At 44.1% G+C, this 17,044-nt stretch overlaps 1 protein-coding gene across 1 annotated transcript in view; it reads left to right on the top strand.

The window, feature by feature from the left end:
• Mettl24 (methyltransferase like 24) overlaps positions 1-17,044 on the top strand; it is a 121,549-nt gene that overhangs the window by 1,336 nt on the left and 103,169 nt on the right. The window lies entirely within an intron of this gene.

A 17,044-nucleotide genomic window follows, 5' to 3' on the forward strand; every position in this document is an offset into this window, starting at 1 on the left:
CCCTGCATTTACCACTCTCTTCCTTTGACTCCTCTACCATCTCTCCAATTCTAATACTCCCTCCCCCACTTGCAGTGCTTTTCTTCCTCGACTTCTACACGCCCTGCACTCACTCATCCCACACAGCAGTTGTTTAGCAGGCGATTCTCTTATCTTCTGGGATAAACACAGCTCTGTTTTACGTCTCGAAATGCACCTCCTATATAAAGCCTTAGCTAGTTACTCTAAAAGAGACACCTCCTTCTCACTCCTCCCCTGCAGCTCCCATGATGTTGTACTAAGCTTTCAAAACCCTTGCCAAGGGCTTCCACTGGATGCTGGGTCAAGTGCTGCCAGCGCAAACTGAATTCAAAGTGGTTGGGGGCCTCAGGAAAGGCATACAGTTTGATTCAGGCCTTGCACCTATGAAGAAAGATCAAAAAGAGAACAAAGGAGACATTTGAACTGAGACTTGGTGTTTTTTTAAGAGTCTGGCCTCCTTTGTGGACACCCTTGAACATTCTGTCTTTGATTTCAGAATGAAACCCTTTCAGAGTGATTCTCCACAACTTTTGTTTCCGCTGTCGCCTGTTCAAGGAGACCTAAGTTTTGTCTTCCCATTGTTGGTAACTAGAGCCTGCCTCCAGGGTTAAGCTTTGGAACGCAGACTCAGAGTATCACTGGGGTGTTTGTGGGGAGTTCCGCTGTAGAGTGCTGGAACAGAGATCAGTTTGAAGATGGCAGGCAGGTGGCAGAGATGGAGGTGGTAAGAAGCAGTGGACAATGGGGGTGTTTGCAAGTTACATGGAGAAGCAGCTGTCTTGGTTTATCTCTGTTATCTGTTTATCTTTGGTAGATTACAGAAAGAAGGTGCTGACTCCCGATAACTTTCAAATATCTTATAGTGATTCCATTGGAAACACCAAATAGACATGGGCATTCAGACACATTGGTCTGGGGCTTAGAGGCGATGTCCAGGCTGAAGTAGCAACTTAGGGCCATTGCTCCAAAGTGTCACCAAAACTATGAAACAGCATGAGGTCAGCTGGGGGTGACTGTGGCTCACAGGACAGGAGTCTGAGGACTGGGGTTCAGTCATTACAATTAAAAAGAAAATGAAAGGAAAATGTTAGCATAGTGTCTAACACGTTATAAACACAATGTAACAACTTTTATTTTCTCTGCCTTGTCCCAAGACTTAGCAGTTCCTCAAGTGTAAACCCTTGCAGAGTATTTACGTTCTTGTGCCATATCCGGTCCTGCTCTATGTGTTCCATCTTGCATCTTGTCAATCTTCTGCCATTCCTACCTTAAACATTCAGGTCAAGGTTCACTGAGAACCTGCTCCTATCTCCATATCGATCTCTCTGCAATCTGTGATGGCAGCGACAGCAATGCCTTCTGTGAGTTTGAGTTGCTTTGTTCATGCCGAAACCTGAGAATCCATCTCAGATGGAATGTTTCCTTTGTACAAAGTTTTCTCCATCAGAAAGGATCTCATTTGCCACGGTTACAGTGGTAAATTCCGGAGACACTAACATGTGAAAGATGGATACTGCTGCTTCTTGAGTTTCTCATAGATGATTCTAAATGTCTTTGGCTAAAATATCTAAAAAGTAAGGCTTATCACTATTGTAAAAAATATTGTTATTAGCCTCTTATGGGAACATTTTCCTTAGATTATCTTCTCCATAGTTACTTATTTTATATGAAATTTTTAAAATTATAAACTTATAATAAAATTACAAATTTACAAATATACTTTATATATAAACTATATATTTTATATAAGTACTTAAAATTAATTATAAAATTATAAAATTTATTTACTTTATAGTAAGTATTCTTATACTTATTATGAGAATACATATCTCATCTCACCAAGTTCCAAGACAAGATTTTGCATTTGTTTCACAGCTGAGTTAAACTATTCTTCAAAACTGGAAAGGACAGTTATTTCATCTGTTTTCTGATTTATGGGAATGGAGTTCACCATCTTACATCCTGGAGTAAACTTTGGTCCTTTTGAACCATACAAGGCAAGGTATAATTCAAGGTGATGCACCATTAATACACGGAAATAGAATTTGGAAGTTGCCCATTGCACTTGTATTTATTTTACTTTATTATTTTATTTTAATTGCTCAAGAATACCCATCAACAGTTTCCCAAGATTCTCGGTTCCTTTGCTCTGGGTAGCTTCCACATCAGTAAAGAAGAGCACGTTCCATTCTGCGGGCAGCTTCTGGGTGATGAGCACTTGCGTGGAATACCTGCCTGGGCTGCAGAGGGTTTCTTGCCCCCGAGCTTTCGTTGCTGGAGTGAGAGGTACAAATATTCAGCAATTACATTACTACCTTATATGCTGCTCTTAAAGGAAACAATTTGGAGACACACACACACACACACACAGAGAGAGGGGGGGGGATAGTTCTCCTGTAATTCCCTCTCTCTTCCTGCATCCCCCTTTGCCAGGCTATGTAGAATTAGCTCTCAATATGAAGTCCTATGTATAGAGTTCTACTCTGAGCACTGGGAGGTGGGACAGATGACAGACGGTAGGAAGCACTGCCTCTTCTGATCGTGACGACCTTGGAATCTATCCATTTCTGCACATTAGACTCTGAGCATCTCACCAGTGCTCTTAGTCCATAAACTTTGCAGAGTCCTTGTGTGTTGAAACATTCCTCATGTCTGGCTTTATTTTCTGTTTCCTGCATGTGTCTGGGATTTGCTGTTGTTTTCATTCTTAAACAGGCATTTATGGTTCCTGTGGGTGGGGGAGGCTTACTCCCAGAAGGTTAGGTGTGGTCTCTGTGACATAGGCTTCTTACGCACTCTTGGAGTGCATGTGGCACCCTTACAGGTCAGCAGTCCACCTACGAGGAAGCAGCTTTTTAACCTCTAGGCCTTACTTGTTCTCAAGATACTTAACTGAGGACCAGGCTGCCGGGAGAAATGTATTTCCAAAGCTATGTTGCTTGACATTTAACATCCTGGCAAGAAAAGTGACTTGTGAGTCACTGAGCTACCAACCCCAGCAGGGTGCTGCTGGCTTGTCTGGTGTGTCACAGATCCTGTGGAACAGTGTGCTTGCATGAGTGTCTGAGTGTGTGAATGCATGGATGCATGTGTGTATGTGTGTCTGCATACGTACATGTGTGTACATATGTGTGCATGTTTGTGCGTATGGACCTGCATACATGCATGCGCATGCATGGATGTGTGAGTGTATTTGTGTGTGTGCATGCATGTGTGTGTGCCTACATACATGCATGTGTGTGTGTGTCTGCATACGTACATGTGTGTGCATGTGTGTGCGTATGTACCTGCACACATGCATGCGCATGCATGCATGTGTGAGTGTATCTGTGTGTGTGCATGCATGTGTGAGTGTGTGTGCCTACATACATGCATGTGTGTGCTTGTGTGCACCTATGTGTGTGTTTATGTGTGTGTATGTGTGTGTGTGTGTGTGTGTGTGTGTGTGTGCATATAGGGGAAACTTTTTTCTTCTGGAAAACCAAATGGCAAATGTGGTCTGGCTTCTTGCCCTCCTCTTAGTTTTCTAACTCTGTAGTTGTAATGGAGAAGATGGGGAACTGGCATGCATGCCCCCAGGGCTACCAGTTGCCTTAAGAGCCCTTACTGTTTTCAGTCTCCTCGCAGGACGGTTGGGTCCCCTGTGACCCAGAGAGAAGATATAGTCCTGTGGTTTGCTTCCCTTTTGCTGAGCTCTATAGAACTAGCTCTAACTATGAAGTCCCCTTGCACATCCAGATTTCTAATCTGTGAGCACTGGGAGATGAGAACAGATGACAGATGGTGCATAAGCACTGCCTCTTCTCATTGCGACAATCTTGGAACTCAGCAGTCATGTCCAGCCCCTCCGGTTGTGCATATGTACCCATACTTCTGACGTACAGGGAGCAGCATGAGTCAGCCCTCTCCCACCTCCCACAGAAAGCCGAACATTTCCATCTGAAACAAAGTCAGTGGAGAGTAATTGAGCGAGCTCCGGTAGTCCGTGGGTGTGAAATAGCAGTTGCTTAGTTTCATTTCAAAGAGTGGGTTTTTATTACAATTTTGATGTGCCTTCAGTGGGCACCAGGGTTCTGCTTCTACCCAAACCCTACAGTTAATTTCTTGGAGTGTGTTCTGTGGGCAGAAGGCTGCTAATGGAGGCCCTATTGTTTTTCAACAACCAGCGGTGGGGATTTTGGATTTATGTGTATAGTTTGTGCAGTCCATTTTCTCTAAAGAGAAAAATGATCTGCCAGTTTTCTTGAATAGAATTGGATTTCCCTTTTCAGTCTGTGAAGAGAATCAGGGCCTCATCACTAAACTGAAGACAGGCAAAGGTGGAGTGCCCTGTGTTTTTCCATCTGTACAATGATACCTTTGCAGGCCTTCTGCTTCTGAGAAGTTGGGCTCTTTGTTCTCTCATTCACGGGATGTAACAGGAGCCTGCTTCATTTACCATGAGACAAGTCTCAGTACAGCAATTTGCCAGCTGTGATGAGTGTCATTTCAAACAGCACCTGGGTCCTCTGGATATGTCACAGCAGACCCATTAGTGTCCTGTGGAGGTTTCTGATAAAGAAGGGTGGGAAAATTTGCTCTCCAACAAGCATTTTTATCCCAATCAAGTCATTGAAAGAAAATTGAGTTTTAGAAGCCTTGCAATCCAGGAGCACGTGTAATTTAAACTAATAGCAAGCTAGCCTGTTAGTTACCCCGAAGGTAAATGTAGCCAGTGAGTTTGAATCACATAGCATTTTTTTCTAGTAGTGGGAATTGAACTCAGAGCACATACATGATAGTGCCTCACTACTGAGCCATACCTTTATACAATGTAAATGTCTTTAGACAGGATATCCAGTGGGATCCAGCACTAAGCCCTGAAGAGGAGCTGGGGTTCAGGAGCATTGCTGCTCTGGCAGGGGATCACGTGGAGGGACCTGCGTCTGTGTGGTCCATCTGGAATGCAGACCTGCCACACACCTTTAATCCCCCTGGTTGGAGTAGAGACACATCTTTATGGTAAAATTAGTTTGTAGAGGGAAGCAGCCATGTTTGAAAGCAACGTCTGGTTGAGAGGCGAAGTGACAAATCAGAGAAAGATTTGACGGAATGAGTCAGAGACAGGATTTGCCCAACTCTCATGAGACTAGCACAGGGAAAAAAAAAGCTATTTAAGAGCAATTCAGGGGGAGAGAGTCAGTTGGAAGTGAGTGCAGCTAGTGCGGTTTAGTGAAGTTGAGTTCATTCTGGAGTTCAGATCGGTTCAGTGCAGGTCAGGAGAGACAGTTGAAGCAGGAGAATGAGAAGAAGCCAGAAAATTAGAACAAATTACCAGAGTTAGTTTGAGACGAAGCAGAGCAATTCAGTGAGAAGCTGAGAGAAGCCAGTTTGAATCAGTCAGTTGGAGAGGAGTTTTACCTCAACTTGCCTCTTGGTATTTTGATCCAGGAGTGGGAAAGTAACAGATATGGATGAATTACCTGGGGGCGGACGTGTTCACTGCAGAAGGTGCTTATAAGGAAATGTATTTACTCAGCGGAGAACTGTTTTGGGCTTTACAATAACAACTACAAATCACCCAGTTTTTGTTTTTGTTTTTTAATATATTTATTTATTTAATGTATGTGAGTAAACTGTTGCTGTCTTCAGACACACCAGAAAGGGGCATTGAACCTCATTACAGATGGTTATGAGCCACGATGTGAGTCCTGGGAATTGAACTCAGGACCTCTGGAAGAGCAGTCAGTGCTCTTAACTGCTGAGCCATCTCCCCAGCCCCCGTTTTTGGTTTTTAAATAAGAAAATTACACTCTTGCCTGACTTAAATCAAACAAAGAGAAGAATTAAAGAAATCTGTTGGGAAAAGCTGGTGATTTCTCCCTGAGCTGGAGGGAGAGTTCAGTTGCTTCCTTTTGGAGGAGGGGTGATTCAGAAAACTCCAGTTTTCGGAGTCTATTGTCTTCATTTCTGAAGGGTCAACAGAAGGTGGCTCTCCTTGCTGTACTCTGGGACTAGTTCTCTAATGTCCACTTTGAATTGGCCAGCTCTGACCACTTGCTTTAAACGCAGCAAAGGGGCATCTCCTGTCCTGAAAGCCATTCTTAGAGTAAGGGAAACTCACTAACCTGCTCACTCTGAACAGCTCAGTCCTCACTGCTGCCTAACTGCTTGGTATTATCTTTGTTGTTTTCCCTTAGACTTTTGTTTTTTTCATATTTTATATTATTTTAATTGACCCGTTTTGGAAATCTTGGACCTGGGACCTAGAAATAGATTATTACTTCTGTTTTGCTTTGCTTTTACTGGTCCCTGACCCTGTCCTCTCTATGTGAGCTTATACAGTAATGTATGTGTCTACCTTTATTTCATAATTATTTACCTGTTAATGGTATTCTTTGGGGTGTAGGCATGGTTTGTCCTCATGTGGAGACCAGACGTTGATAGTAGATGTCCTACTTTATTACTTTGCCTTTTTTTAAAATAAAGATTTGTTTATTTGTACACTCAAATTTGTTTACTTGTATACTCATCGTGTGTATGAATGTCTTGCCTGCATGTACACATGTGCCATGTGGAAGCCTGTGCCAGAGGAAGCAAACGAAGTTCAGCTGGGTTACGGGTGCCAGGAATTAAATTGGGGTCTTCTAGAAGAGCAGCAAGTGCTCTTAACCACTGAGACTACTTAACCACTCTAGCCCTGTTCTCTAACCTCAATTTTGAGACAGTGTTTCGCATTAAACCTGGACTAGTTGGCCAGCAAACTTCTGGGATCCTTCTGTCTCTGGCTTTCTATGCTGGAGTTATAGGTATGCGATACTCAGGTTTTTACATGAGTGTGGGGGATCTGAGCCATCCCCCAGCCCCTGTCTATTATAATCCTGTCTTAGATAGGGTTTTACCGCTGTGAACAGAAATCGTGACCGAGGCAACTCTTATAAGGACAAAATTTAATTGGGGCTGGCTTACAAGTTTAGAGGTTCAGTCCATTATCAAGGCAGGAATATGGCAGCATCCAGGCAGGCATGATGCAGGAGGAGCCGAACGTTCTACATCTTCATCTGAAGGCTGCTAGAGGAAGAGTGACTTCCAGGCAGCTAGGATGAGGGTATTAAAGCCCCACCCACAGTGACACACCTACTCCAACAAAGACACACCTACTCCAACAAGGCCACACCTCCTAATAGTGCCACTCCCTGGGCCAAGCATATATAAATCTTCACAAATCCTGTCTCCAGGTTGTCTTTATAAGGAAGCTGGCCTGTGGTGCACACACCGTGGTATAGATATACAGGGTCCCTATTTCAGGCTTTTCATCTATGACTCCATCTCTTCTTTTCTCCCTCCCTTCGTTTCTTTTTTATTCCTTTTTTTTTTTTTTTTCAAAATGTTGGCTCATCATCTCAATTTAGATTCTCAAACCCAAGGTAGATTCTAGTTGATTTTTATTTTTTGTTTTTTGTTAGTGCAGTTCCTTTTCAAAAAACATCCCAGGTATTGCTTAGCATGCCTGCATCTTTGTAGCCTCCTTCCTAACAAGCTAGGTCAGGGTTTCATAATGTAAGTCACTTCTGCATCATCTAGGACTTGGGTTGTGAGTGACAGACCAAGTTGAAACTGTAAAACCAGAGAATGGTTGAAACAGTCTGACAAGACAGAGAAGAAATACAGAAGCCAGTAAGGCTCCAGAAAAATCAAGCAGGGGCTGGAGTGAGCCTGAACACCTCAGCTATCTGGATGACCCCATGTCACAATGTAGTAGATGCCAACTGCTAGTGTTGCCTGGACCCTTCCCTCCACTTCCTGTGTTTGCGGAACTATCTACTTTTCTATGAAAACTTTTGCCGATTTTTCCTTGCACCTGATGTTCCTTCAAGGGACCTGGGCCTCATCCCTCAGACAGGCCTGCAAGGGAGATTGGATTGTGCTTTACAGATGTAAAGGAGAAAACGGCAGGAGGACCACAGCGAAGCTGAGGCCAGGGTCTTGTGATGGGGAAGAGGGAGGTCTGTGGTGTCTGTATCCAGGGGTGAGACAGTGCAGTCTATACTAGTGTGTCTGAAGGTGGTGTCTGTAAGTCAATAAATCTTTAATCAATTCCCTTTCTGATTAACTAGCTAGAGTGGTTTCTGGTGTTTACAACAAAGAACCTTGACAGGACAGTAAATTAGAGCTGGTTCTTTGGAGGGCTGCGACTATAACTTTCCTTTTCGGTTTTGCCTGGGTCTGTTTAATTCAGGTTTGGGAACATAATGATTGAGCACTGGGTGAACTATGGGCTGAGGGATTGCTCCCTGACAAGATGATAATATTTAGTTCCAGACACTAAATTATACAGACCTGCTAACTCATCTCTAAAGACATCAAGCCATGTTTCATAGTGCCATTTGCGTGGGGTATCAGGAAGGAAGGAACATGTGCTTGAGGATGTCACAAACAACAGACCAGGGGCAGACCTCACACTATCGTAGGTTCATTTCTGGATGGGCCATGTGTAACTTACGGGTCGGACAGGTGTGTGCCGTGCCATGGTGTGTGCCATGCCATGGTGTGTGCTGTGCCATGGTGTGTGCCGTGCCATTCTGTGCTGTAATTGTTTTCCCCCTAGACTGCAGGCTCTTTATTTACCTGAGCAGAAGGGTGGGTGTTCTAGTGAGCCTGGCCTGGCCTTATTAAAACCCCCAGCCTGGGGACTGGAAAGATGACTCGGCAGTTAATAACTAAATGTTCTCTCAGAGTATCTGTGTTCAGTTCTCAGCGCCCACAGGCAGTGCACAATTGCTAGTGACTTCAGTTCTAATGGATCTAGAAGCCTCTGGCTTCTCTGGACTCCTGCATGGGCATGGTGCACATAAACATGTATGGGGATAGATACATATACATAATTGAGAATTGAAAAAAAGAAAGCCTAGAAGTGACATCTCTCTCTCTTGCACACAGTACAATGTCCAGAGAAACCCAAGACCAGCGGTGTCCTCCCACCAGGTGCCAGAAGACAGCTGGAATGCTTAGTGGGCAGGGCAGTGGCATCACAGAATGGAACCTCTCAATCATGGATGTCTTTGTGGACACTGTTTAGGTCATGTTCTATGTCTATGTTTGGAGCTCCTTGCTGATTGGCATGCTTGATAGTACCGAAGAAAGCATGGTTGTTTGTTTTCCAGGGCTGAGATATGAAATGAAGTAGCTGTCTGTGATGTTTTGAATGAAAATGGTCCTTATAGGCCCTTAGGGAGTGACACTATTAGGAGGTGTGGTCTTGTTGGAGGAAGTGTGTCACTGTGTGGTAGACTTTGAGGTCTCAGATGTTCAAGCCATGCCCAGTCTCCCTCCCTCCCCGCCCCCTCTCTCTCTCCTTCCTGCAGATCCAGATGCATAACTCTCAGCTCTTTTTCCAACACTATGCCTGCCTGGATGTTGCCATGCTTCCTGCCATGATGATAACATACTTAACCTATGAAACTGTAAGCCAGCCCCAATTAAATGTTGCCCTTTATAAGAGTTGCTTTGGTCATGGCGTCTCTTCACAACAACAGAAACTCTAAGACAGAAGTTGGTACTGGAAACCGGAGTGTTGTTATGGTAGCCCTGACCATGTTTTTGTTTGTAGGAATCTGGTCTTCGGACTTTTAATTTAAAAAGCAGTTGAATACTTTTAGTGGGTCTAATGCGTCACATTAACAGAAGCATGGAAGACAGTGGTGCTGAAGGTGATTTGAAGAGGGGCCTGACTCAAGAAGTTTCAGAGGAAAGTAATTTTAGTATGTGGCCTAGGGACTGCTCTTGGGACATTTTGGTGAAGAACATGGCTTCTTTTTGCCCATGTCCAAAATGTCTGCCTGAGACTAAATTGAGATTTTGGATTGATTGTGTTGGCAGAGGAAATGTCAAAACAACCTAGGATGGACTCTGTCCTGTGGTTATTAGTGTTCATGCTTGTGCAGATCTGTAATGACAAGGAACAAGCTGAGCAAGGAAAAATAGAAAACACACCGTTTGAGGAGAAAGGGGCACCAGGAAGTGGAAGTGAACTCTATGCTCAAGGAGATAAACAGACCAAAGAAAATCCTGAGGTAAATGGAATAGAGGGAGTGGTGATCTCAGGGCAAGACCCCACCCAGCTAAGCTAAGCTGTGAAAAGAAATCAAAGAAAAGTCTAGGGCTGGGCATACAGGCTGATCGATCTCTAAGTTCAAGGCCAGCCAGGTCTTCAGAGCTAGTAACAGGTCAATCAAGCTTAGGAAGTAAAGGAAATCATCAAAAACAGAAAGCTGAAAAGATGTATTTGAACCATAGGACCATGTTCCCTCCCCAGCAAGCAGCAGAACTTGGCAGCTTCTTATCTGTTGAGGTCAGTCATATGTCAAGGGTGTCCCTCCATGGAGACTTAGAGAGGCCATTGCATGAAGCTGTATAGTTGAAGCCTGGATTGCCTTGGAGACCCCCAGAGTTGGAGATGTCAGAGTTATGGGATGCCTGCTAGGGAAAGCTGGTAGCAGGGTGTGCGACCAGCCCAAGAGAAAGAAGAGTGTTGTAGTCAACAAAGCTGAAAGGAGTTGGAGATCTGTTTTTTGACATCAGACTTGGAGATACAGAGTTCAGAGCTTGTGTAGCTGGTTTTGGTCTGGATTTGGTCCAGTATTTCTTCATTATGCTCTCTCCTCCTATTTGGAATGGTCATGCATGCTCTGTGCCATTGTATGTTGGAAGTGTGTTTGGAATGGTCATGCATGCTCTGTGCCATTGTGTGTTGGAAGTGTGTTTGGAATGGTCATGCATGCTCTGTGCCATTGTGTGTTGGAAGTATGTGATCTGATTTTTCATTTTGATCTTACAGAGGATTACAGTTAAGAGTCTCAGAAGAGACTGATTTAAATAGTGCTGACACTGTGATAAACTAGGGATCCTTTTGATATTGGACTCTGATATGGCTACCAGCCTATGGAGGCTACGGATCAGAATATGGTGATTAGAATGAAAGTGGCTCCCATAGGAAGGACCAACCATGGGGAATGGCACTACTTAGAGGTGAGGTCTTGTTGGAGGAAGTGTGTCACTGAGTGGTCTCAGATGCTCAAACCAGGCCCAGTCTTGCTCTCTTCTGCTGGCTGCAGATCTGGATGTAGAGCTCTCAGCTACCTCTCCAGGACCATGTCTGCCTGCATGCTGCCGTAACAATAAGGGACCAAACCTCCAAACTGTAAGCCAGCCTCAATCAAATGTTTGCCATGGTCATGGTGTCTGTTCACAGGAACAGAAACCCTAGCTAAGGCACAGTCTAAACTTAGTAGTACTGTGTAATAAAAAACAGATTTATTGTAGAGCTTAAACATTGCTGGAGCCAATCCTGGAGTCTATTAGACACAATGGTTCTTGTTGACTTTGCTTATGCTGAACTCTGCCCAGGGCAGATGGAGGAAACAAATTATTTAATAAAATCATGACTGTAAGAGGCTGGGAAGATAGCTCAGTTTCTTCTAGAGGACTGGAGTTTGGTTCCAGCTCCCATGTTAGGTAGCTCACAACTGCCTGTAACTCCAGCTCTAAGGGGAATCTGAGTCCTTCTTCTGGCCTCTAAGAATATCAACATGCATGCCTGTGCTCATAGTCACACACACACAGACATAAACACACAGAGACCCACATATACACACAGATACACAGACACACAAAGACAGAAACAGACATACACATAGACAAGACACACCCACAGTCACACAGACACAGAGATACATAGACACACACAAGCACACACATTCACAGACACACACAAAGATGCACAGATACAGAGACACACACAAATAATCACACAGACACACACACACAGACAAGACACAAAACACACACCAGATGCACTCTCTCACAAACACACATACAGATACACATAGTCACACACAGATACACTCATAATTCGAAGCACACACACACACAGACACACACATTCACAGACCCACATAGAAGCATACACATAGACACACCCACACGGTCACACACACAGAGAAACACAGACAGAGGCACAGACACACACAGACACACACATTCACAGAAACACACACAGACACAGAGACAAGACACACACACACAGACCCTGAATCTGTAAAGTAAAACGCCATGGATGTAAGTGGAAGGCTTCCAGTAAGAGGAGTCACACACTGTGTCTAAAACCATGTCCCGGGTGATCATTTTCTCATTTTCACTTGGAGTTAACTGAAAGAGCTCAAATAGACTTCTGGAGCATGGTTACAGATTGGGGGCAATACTTGAGGTGTATACATGTGTGACACAACATGACAGCCAGCAATTTACTTTATTTCTTATCTACTTGCAATGTGGAACAAGGGACTGCTTAAAAGCCCTGCTTAGTTAAATGCATGGCCAAGTCAGAACCCAGCGATCAGGGGGCAGGAAGTGGCTTTGTCTGCTGGCTGATTTGAGAGGAGAATTTGGAAGGATGTTAACACACGAGATCCTAGGACACTGGCGACATTCATTGAAATGTCATGCAAACACTCTGATATAAGTGGCTTGCTTGTGAGATGGGTTTCTGGATTCTCTGGTGTTCTTTTCGGTGTTAGGAGTCAAACCCAGAGCCTTGTATATGTTAGGTCCAGGGCTCCCATTTTTATGTTTGAGGTCAGGTGGTAAAAATCCTGCTCTTGTACATGTTGAATGTAGACAAGAGATGTCATTTTCTGAATTTCAGTTCCTTCCTTCCTTCTTTTCTGGCCGCCTGACTATCTGTCTTTTTTTTTTTTTCAAGGTTGAATTTCAGTTTTTAATTCTGTGTGGGTATGCATGTCTGCCCGTGGGTATGTGTGTCAATGCAGGTGTCCTCCAAGGCTGGGGACGATGGGACCCTCCCTCCCCCTGTAGCTGGAGTTACGAGCAGTGCTGTGCTGTGTTCTCTCTGAGGTTGCTCATTTCCAAGACGGTGAAATCCCACAGATCTTGGCACAAGGCAGCCACCATTTACTTAGCTCCTGCCTGCAGGATGGAGGCTAGAAGCCACATCCATCCCACACCTGTCCTTGTGTGGCCTGGGCACTCAGAGTTACTCTTACAAATGGACCTTTGCAGTCATTTTAATGTTAGAAACATCAATCCTGAACACAAATGAGACAAAATAAATAAGATAAAAATTCCAATCTTTTCATTAGTAGGTTTATATTAGTAAGATGTATGTCTAATTGCTACTGTTGCTTGGATTCTTCACTAGAAATGTAAGATTGTCCCTTTACCTTGTCTAATAAGCACCCAATTAATATCCTCAATTTCCCCTCCTGCCTTATGAAGTGTTTACCTGACTTTTAAAGAACAATTTTACCTACCTCTGCTACAGAGGTGACCACCTAAGTTTAACTCTTTGGTGTGCGGTGAAAACAGAACTTTAAGGGGCCGGTGAGTCTTGGAAAGATGCTCATCCTAGAGTTTTCTCATCTGCTAAGTGAAGAGAATGGCCCTCGACTTCTAACCAGGTGCTGAGAATCCATGAGACCGCCTCTATAAAGTCTTAAGGCCTTTGTCACATGGCCATAGTCACATAGTGAACATTCAAGTGGTTTACAGTCTTGAAGACCTTTGTCATGTGACCATAGCTATGCAGTGAGCATTTGGGTCGTTTGTAGCTGGTTTGTCCTACTAGGATCTGCTCTTGACTTTTCAAACATAACTGTAGGGCTGTTGGACAAAGTCTGGGCTCACTTTCCCTTAACGCGTCCGTGCAAAGGGCACAAGCCACAAAGTAGATGTCAGTATCTTTCCTTCTGTATGACATCTGATAATGTCTGGGGGCTTACATTTTCTGTCCAGGTCTCTGAATCCTGCTTCTAGTTCAGTTTCTCTTCTCTGGCCTGCCCTGACCACTTTAGTCTTCCAGGGTGACAGCCACACAGGCCTAAGGTGATCAATTCAGTTCAAAACAAATAAAACCAAAAGCATTCTAAAATCAATTCTTCAAAGTTATCCTGGCGGCTGGGTCTTAGCGGCTGGCCTTTCTTCTCAGGCTTCTACTATATAGTTGTTACCTTCTCTAAACACCTTCTCTCTCTCTCATTGTTGAGATTTCAGTCTCCCAGACACTTCCTTCCTCTCTCAACCTCCTAACAAATTACCAGTCTTCCCTCCCTCCCTCTTCCCCTCCCTCCCTCCCTCTCTTCCCTCTCCCCCTCCCTCCCTTCCTCCCTCCCTCTTTCCCTCCCTTTTCTCTCTCCTCCCTCTCCCCCTCCCTCCCTCTCTCTCTTCCCTCTCTCTCTCTCCCTCTCCCCCCAACCCCCAAAGCTGGCATGATTTATCTCCCCACTTCCCCTTTCCTGCCAGCCTGGCCTAATGATGCATTAAGCGGCCACAGTGCAGAACTCGTTTTTCCTTTGGTGGTGATGGGGACTGATCCTGGATCTGCCTGTGCTAGACAAGGGTTTTACTGCAGAACCAGACTCTCAGATCTAGCATGGCATGTGGAAGCCAGAGGACACCCTCCAGTGTCTAGCCTTCTTTTTCACCTTGTTTGAGACTGGCTTTTGTTGTTTGTGAGTACATATGGCAAGCTCTCTGGCTCATGAGCTTCCAGGGATTCTCCTGTCCCCACCTCCCATGTCTCCATAGGAACACTGGGAGTACAGATGTGTGCTACTATTGCTGGCCTTGCATGAGTGCTGGGGCCTTGAACACAGGTCCCATGCTTGCAAGGGCTTTACCCACTGAGCAATCTCCCAGTCCTATATATCATATTTTTTTATATACAAAATTTGTGCAGGGATGTTTAGAGCAACCTTATAACATCCAGAAATAAGAAACCACTCAAGTGTCTCTTAGCTGATGAATGAATATGTAAAATGTGGTTTAGCCAATCCAACAAAACTTATTCAGGAATTGAAGGGAGTGAGGTGCTGGTGTGTGCTAACATGTAGGTGAACTTGGAAACACTGTGTTAAGTGAAAGAAGACGCTCACAAAAACACCACATATTCCACAAACCCCATTTTAACAAAAATGTCCACCAATGACAAGTTAGAAGGTAGGGGTAGGGAGGAATAGGGAGGCTATGCCTGGGAACAGCCTCTTCCTGAGAATATTCTGGAAGTGACAGTGTTTACACAACTTGTGCCCCTCCAAACCCTGCTGGATTGCACACTTCAAATGGCACATCTTGTGGTAAGTGAATTGAAAAGATTCCTAGAAGCCCACACATGACAGATATGAAGTTTCATTCTCTGCCCTGTTCAGATAAAGATAAGCAAACCCATAGAGGGCCCAAGGCACTCCAGCCTGCTGTAGGGCCCAAGGTGCTCCAGCCTGCTGTTGCTCATGGATCAGAATGGTCGTGTGCAGCAGGGATGTGTCTGCCTGTCTGTGTGGCTCCTGGAATGTGTCTGTCTGTCTTCGTGGCTTCCAGTGTGGCCTCTCAGAAGTTTCCACAGCTCTTCAGACCTAGCAACACATTGCAGGCTTTGGCACACCCAGTTCTGTGTTTGCAGATGAAGGAAAACCTCAAGGCACCATTGTTTTGAGCTTGCTGGCAATTACTGCTCCTGATTTTGGCAGGATGGCGGAGAACACCAGGGTTTGTAAAAAAAAAAAAAAAGAAAGAAAAGGTGTCAGCATTCTAGTTTAATCCACATCTTAGACCAGCCACTTCTTTTATTCTCCCTTAGTTAATTTACTCACTTTACATCCTGATTGTAGTCCCCCTACTCTCAGTCTCCCACTCATGTCCTCCCTCAACCTCTCCCTTTCTCTTTTGAGAAGGGGGAAGTCCCCCCTGGATACAGACCCACTGTGGCACATCAAGTCACTGCAGGACTAGACCAGCCATGTCTTCTTCTACTTACATTGGTTCTTTCTCCCTTTCCTCATTCTCATCCATGTGACTTCTTGTTGGCTTGGCAATGATTTGTGAGGTGTTCCAGAAAGCCCTTCCTACCTCACAAAGCCTTGCTCTTTTGTTACCTGAGTGGGCCTTATGCAGTGCTGCGTGTGTGATGTTCAGTACCCCCCTTCCATCCACAGGGAGTCTGGTTGCATTTCTGGTTTCTGTATGAAATGAGAGTGAGACCCAGGTTGGCTGAGGTCAGATTTAAACCATTTCTACTCTCTATTATCAGTTATTACTGTTGAAATCTAAATTGCAGAAAAATAGGTTGACTTCTGTAGAATTCAGGTTCTACACCAAAGTGAAGCAGCTAAGATAGTTTCCGAAGCAACTAATATATTTTAGAGTTTGGCTTTAGCTATTTCTCTTAGGTAGAATTTCAAGTATGCCTTACATTGCTTAAAAACAAATTTGGACTGATTATGTAATTATGATGGGGAATGTTCTTTTGGGTGGTGAATATTCATTTTGCACAAAAATAGTAAAAAGCTGGCTTATTTAACTAATGTGCACTTAGAGGACCGTCAATGAGGAGCAGGCAGTCACATGAGTTTTGAAACTGAAATGGCTTGAATTTATTTGGATACCTTGGAAACAGAGAATTGTTTTGGAAACTCTGATGCCCAGGTCATATTCTCGGACAAGGAATGTTCTTATTTATTTACAAAGACTGTGCCACCAGAGGAGACTGACACTTATTTAGCACACGTAGCATCAGGTTCTTCCTGTGATGGTGATGCATGGAGACAAAGCCATGAAAATACTGTATTATCCATCTGCATAGACTTTATTTTTACAGGTAACTCATGGTGCTGAGAGTTAAATAACACACGTGTTTGGTGCCATCGTTAATGTCACAGTAAACCTAAAAGTGTTTCTAAGGTTTGTTTTTAATGCTTTAATAACAAAACCATACAGACATGGAAGGAGTTGGGTAAGGGACTTGGGAAATTCAATTTTCTATGTCTTTTATTCAAGGAATTTTTAGGTTATAGCTATTTTGAAACCAAAAATTTTCAACTTAAAAATAGAAGTGAAGAAATAGGAACAGATTGCAGTCTTCAACAAAAAGTAAAAGGAAAGCCAGGGGGTTGAGGGGGAGGATACTGCAGAGTGGAGGACTGCCAGGAGCACTGGTGCTTGGTCCTCCTCAGATGTCCCAGAGTGGAAGACTGCC

Source organism: Mastomys coucha, unplaced genomic scaffold (genome assembly GCF_008632895.1).
Source record: "Mastomys coucha isolate ucsf_1 unplaced genomic scaffold, UCSF_Mcou_1 pScaffold3, whole genome shotgun sequence".
NCBI classification, from domain to species: domain Eukaryota; kingdom Metazoa; phylum Chordata; class Mammalia; order Rodentia; family Muridae; genus Mastomys; species Mastomys coucha.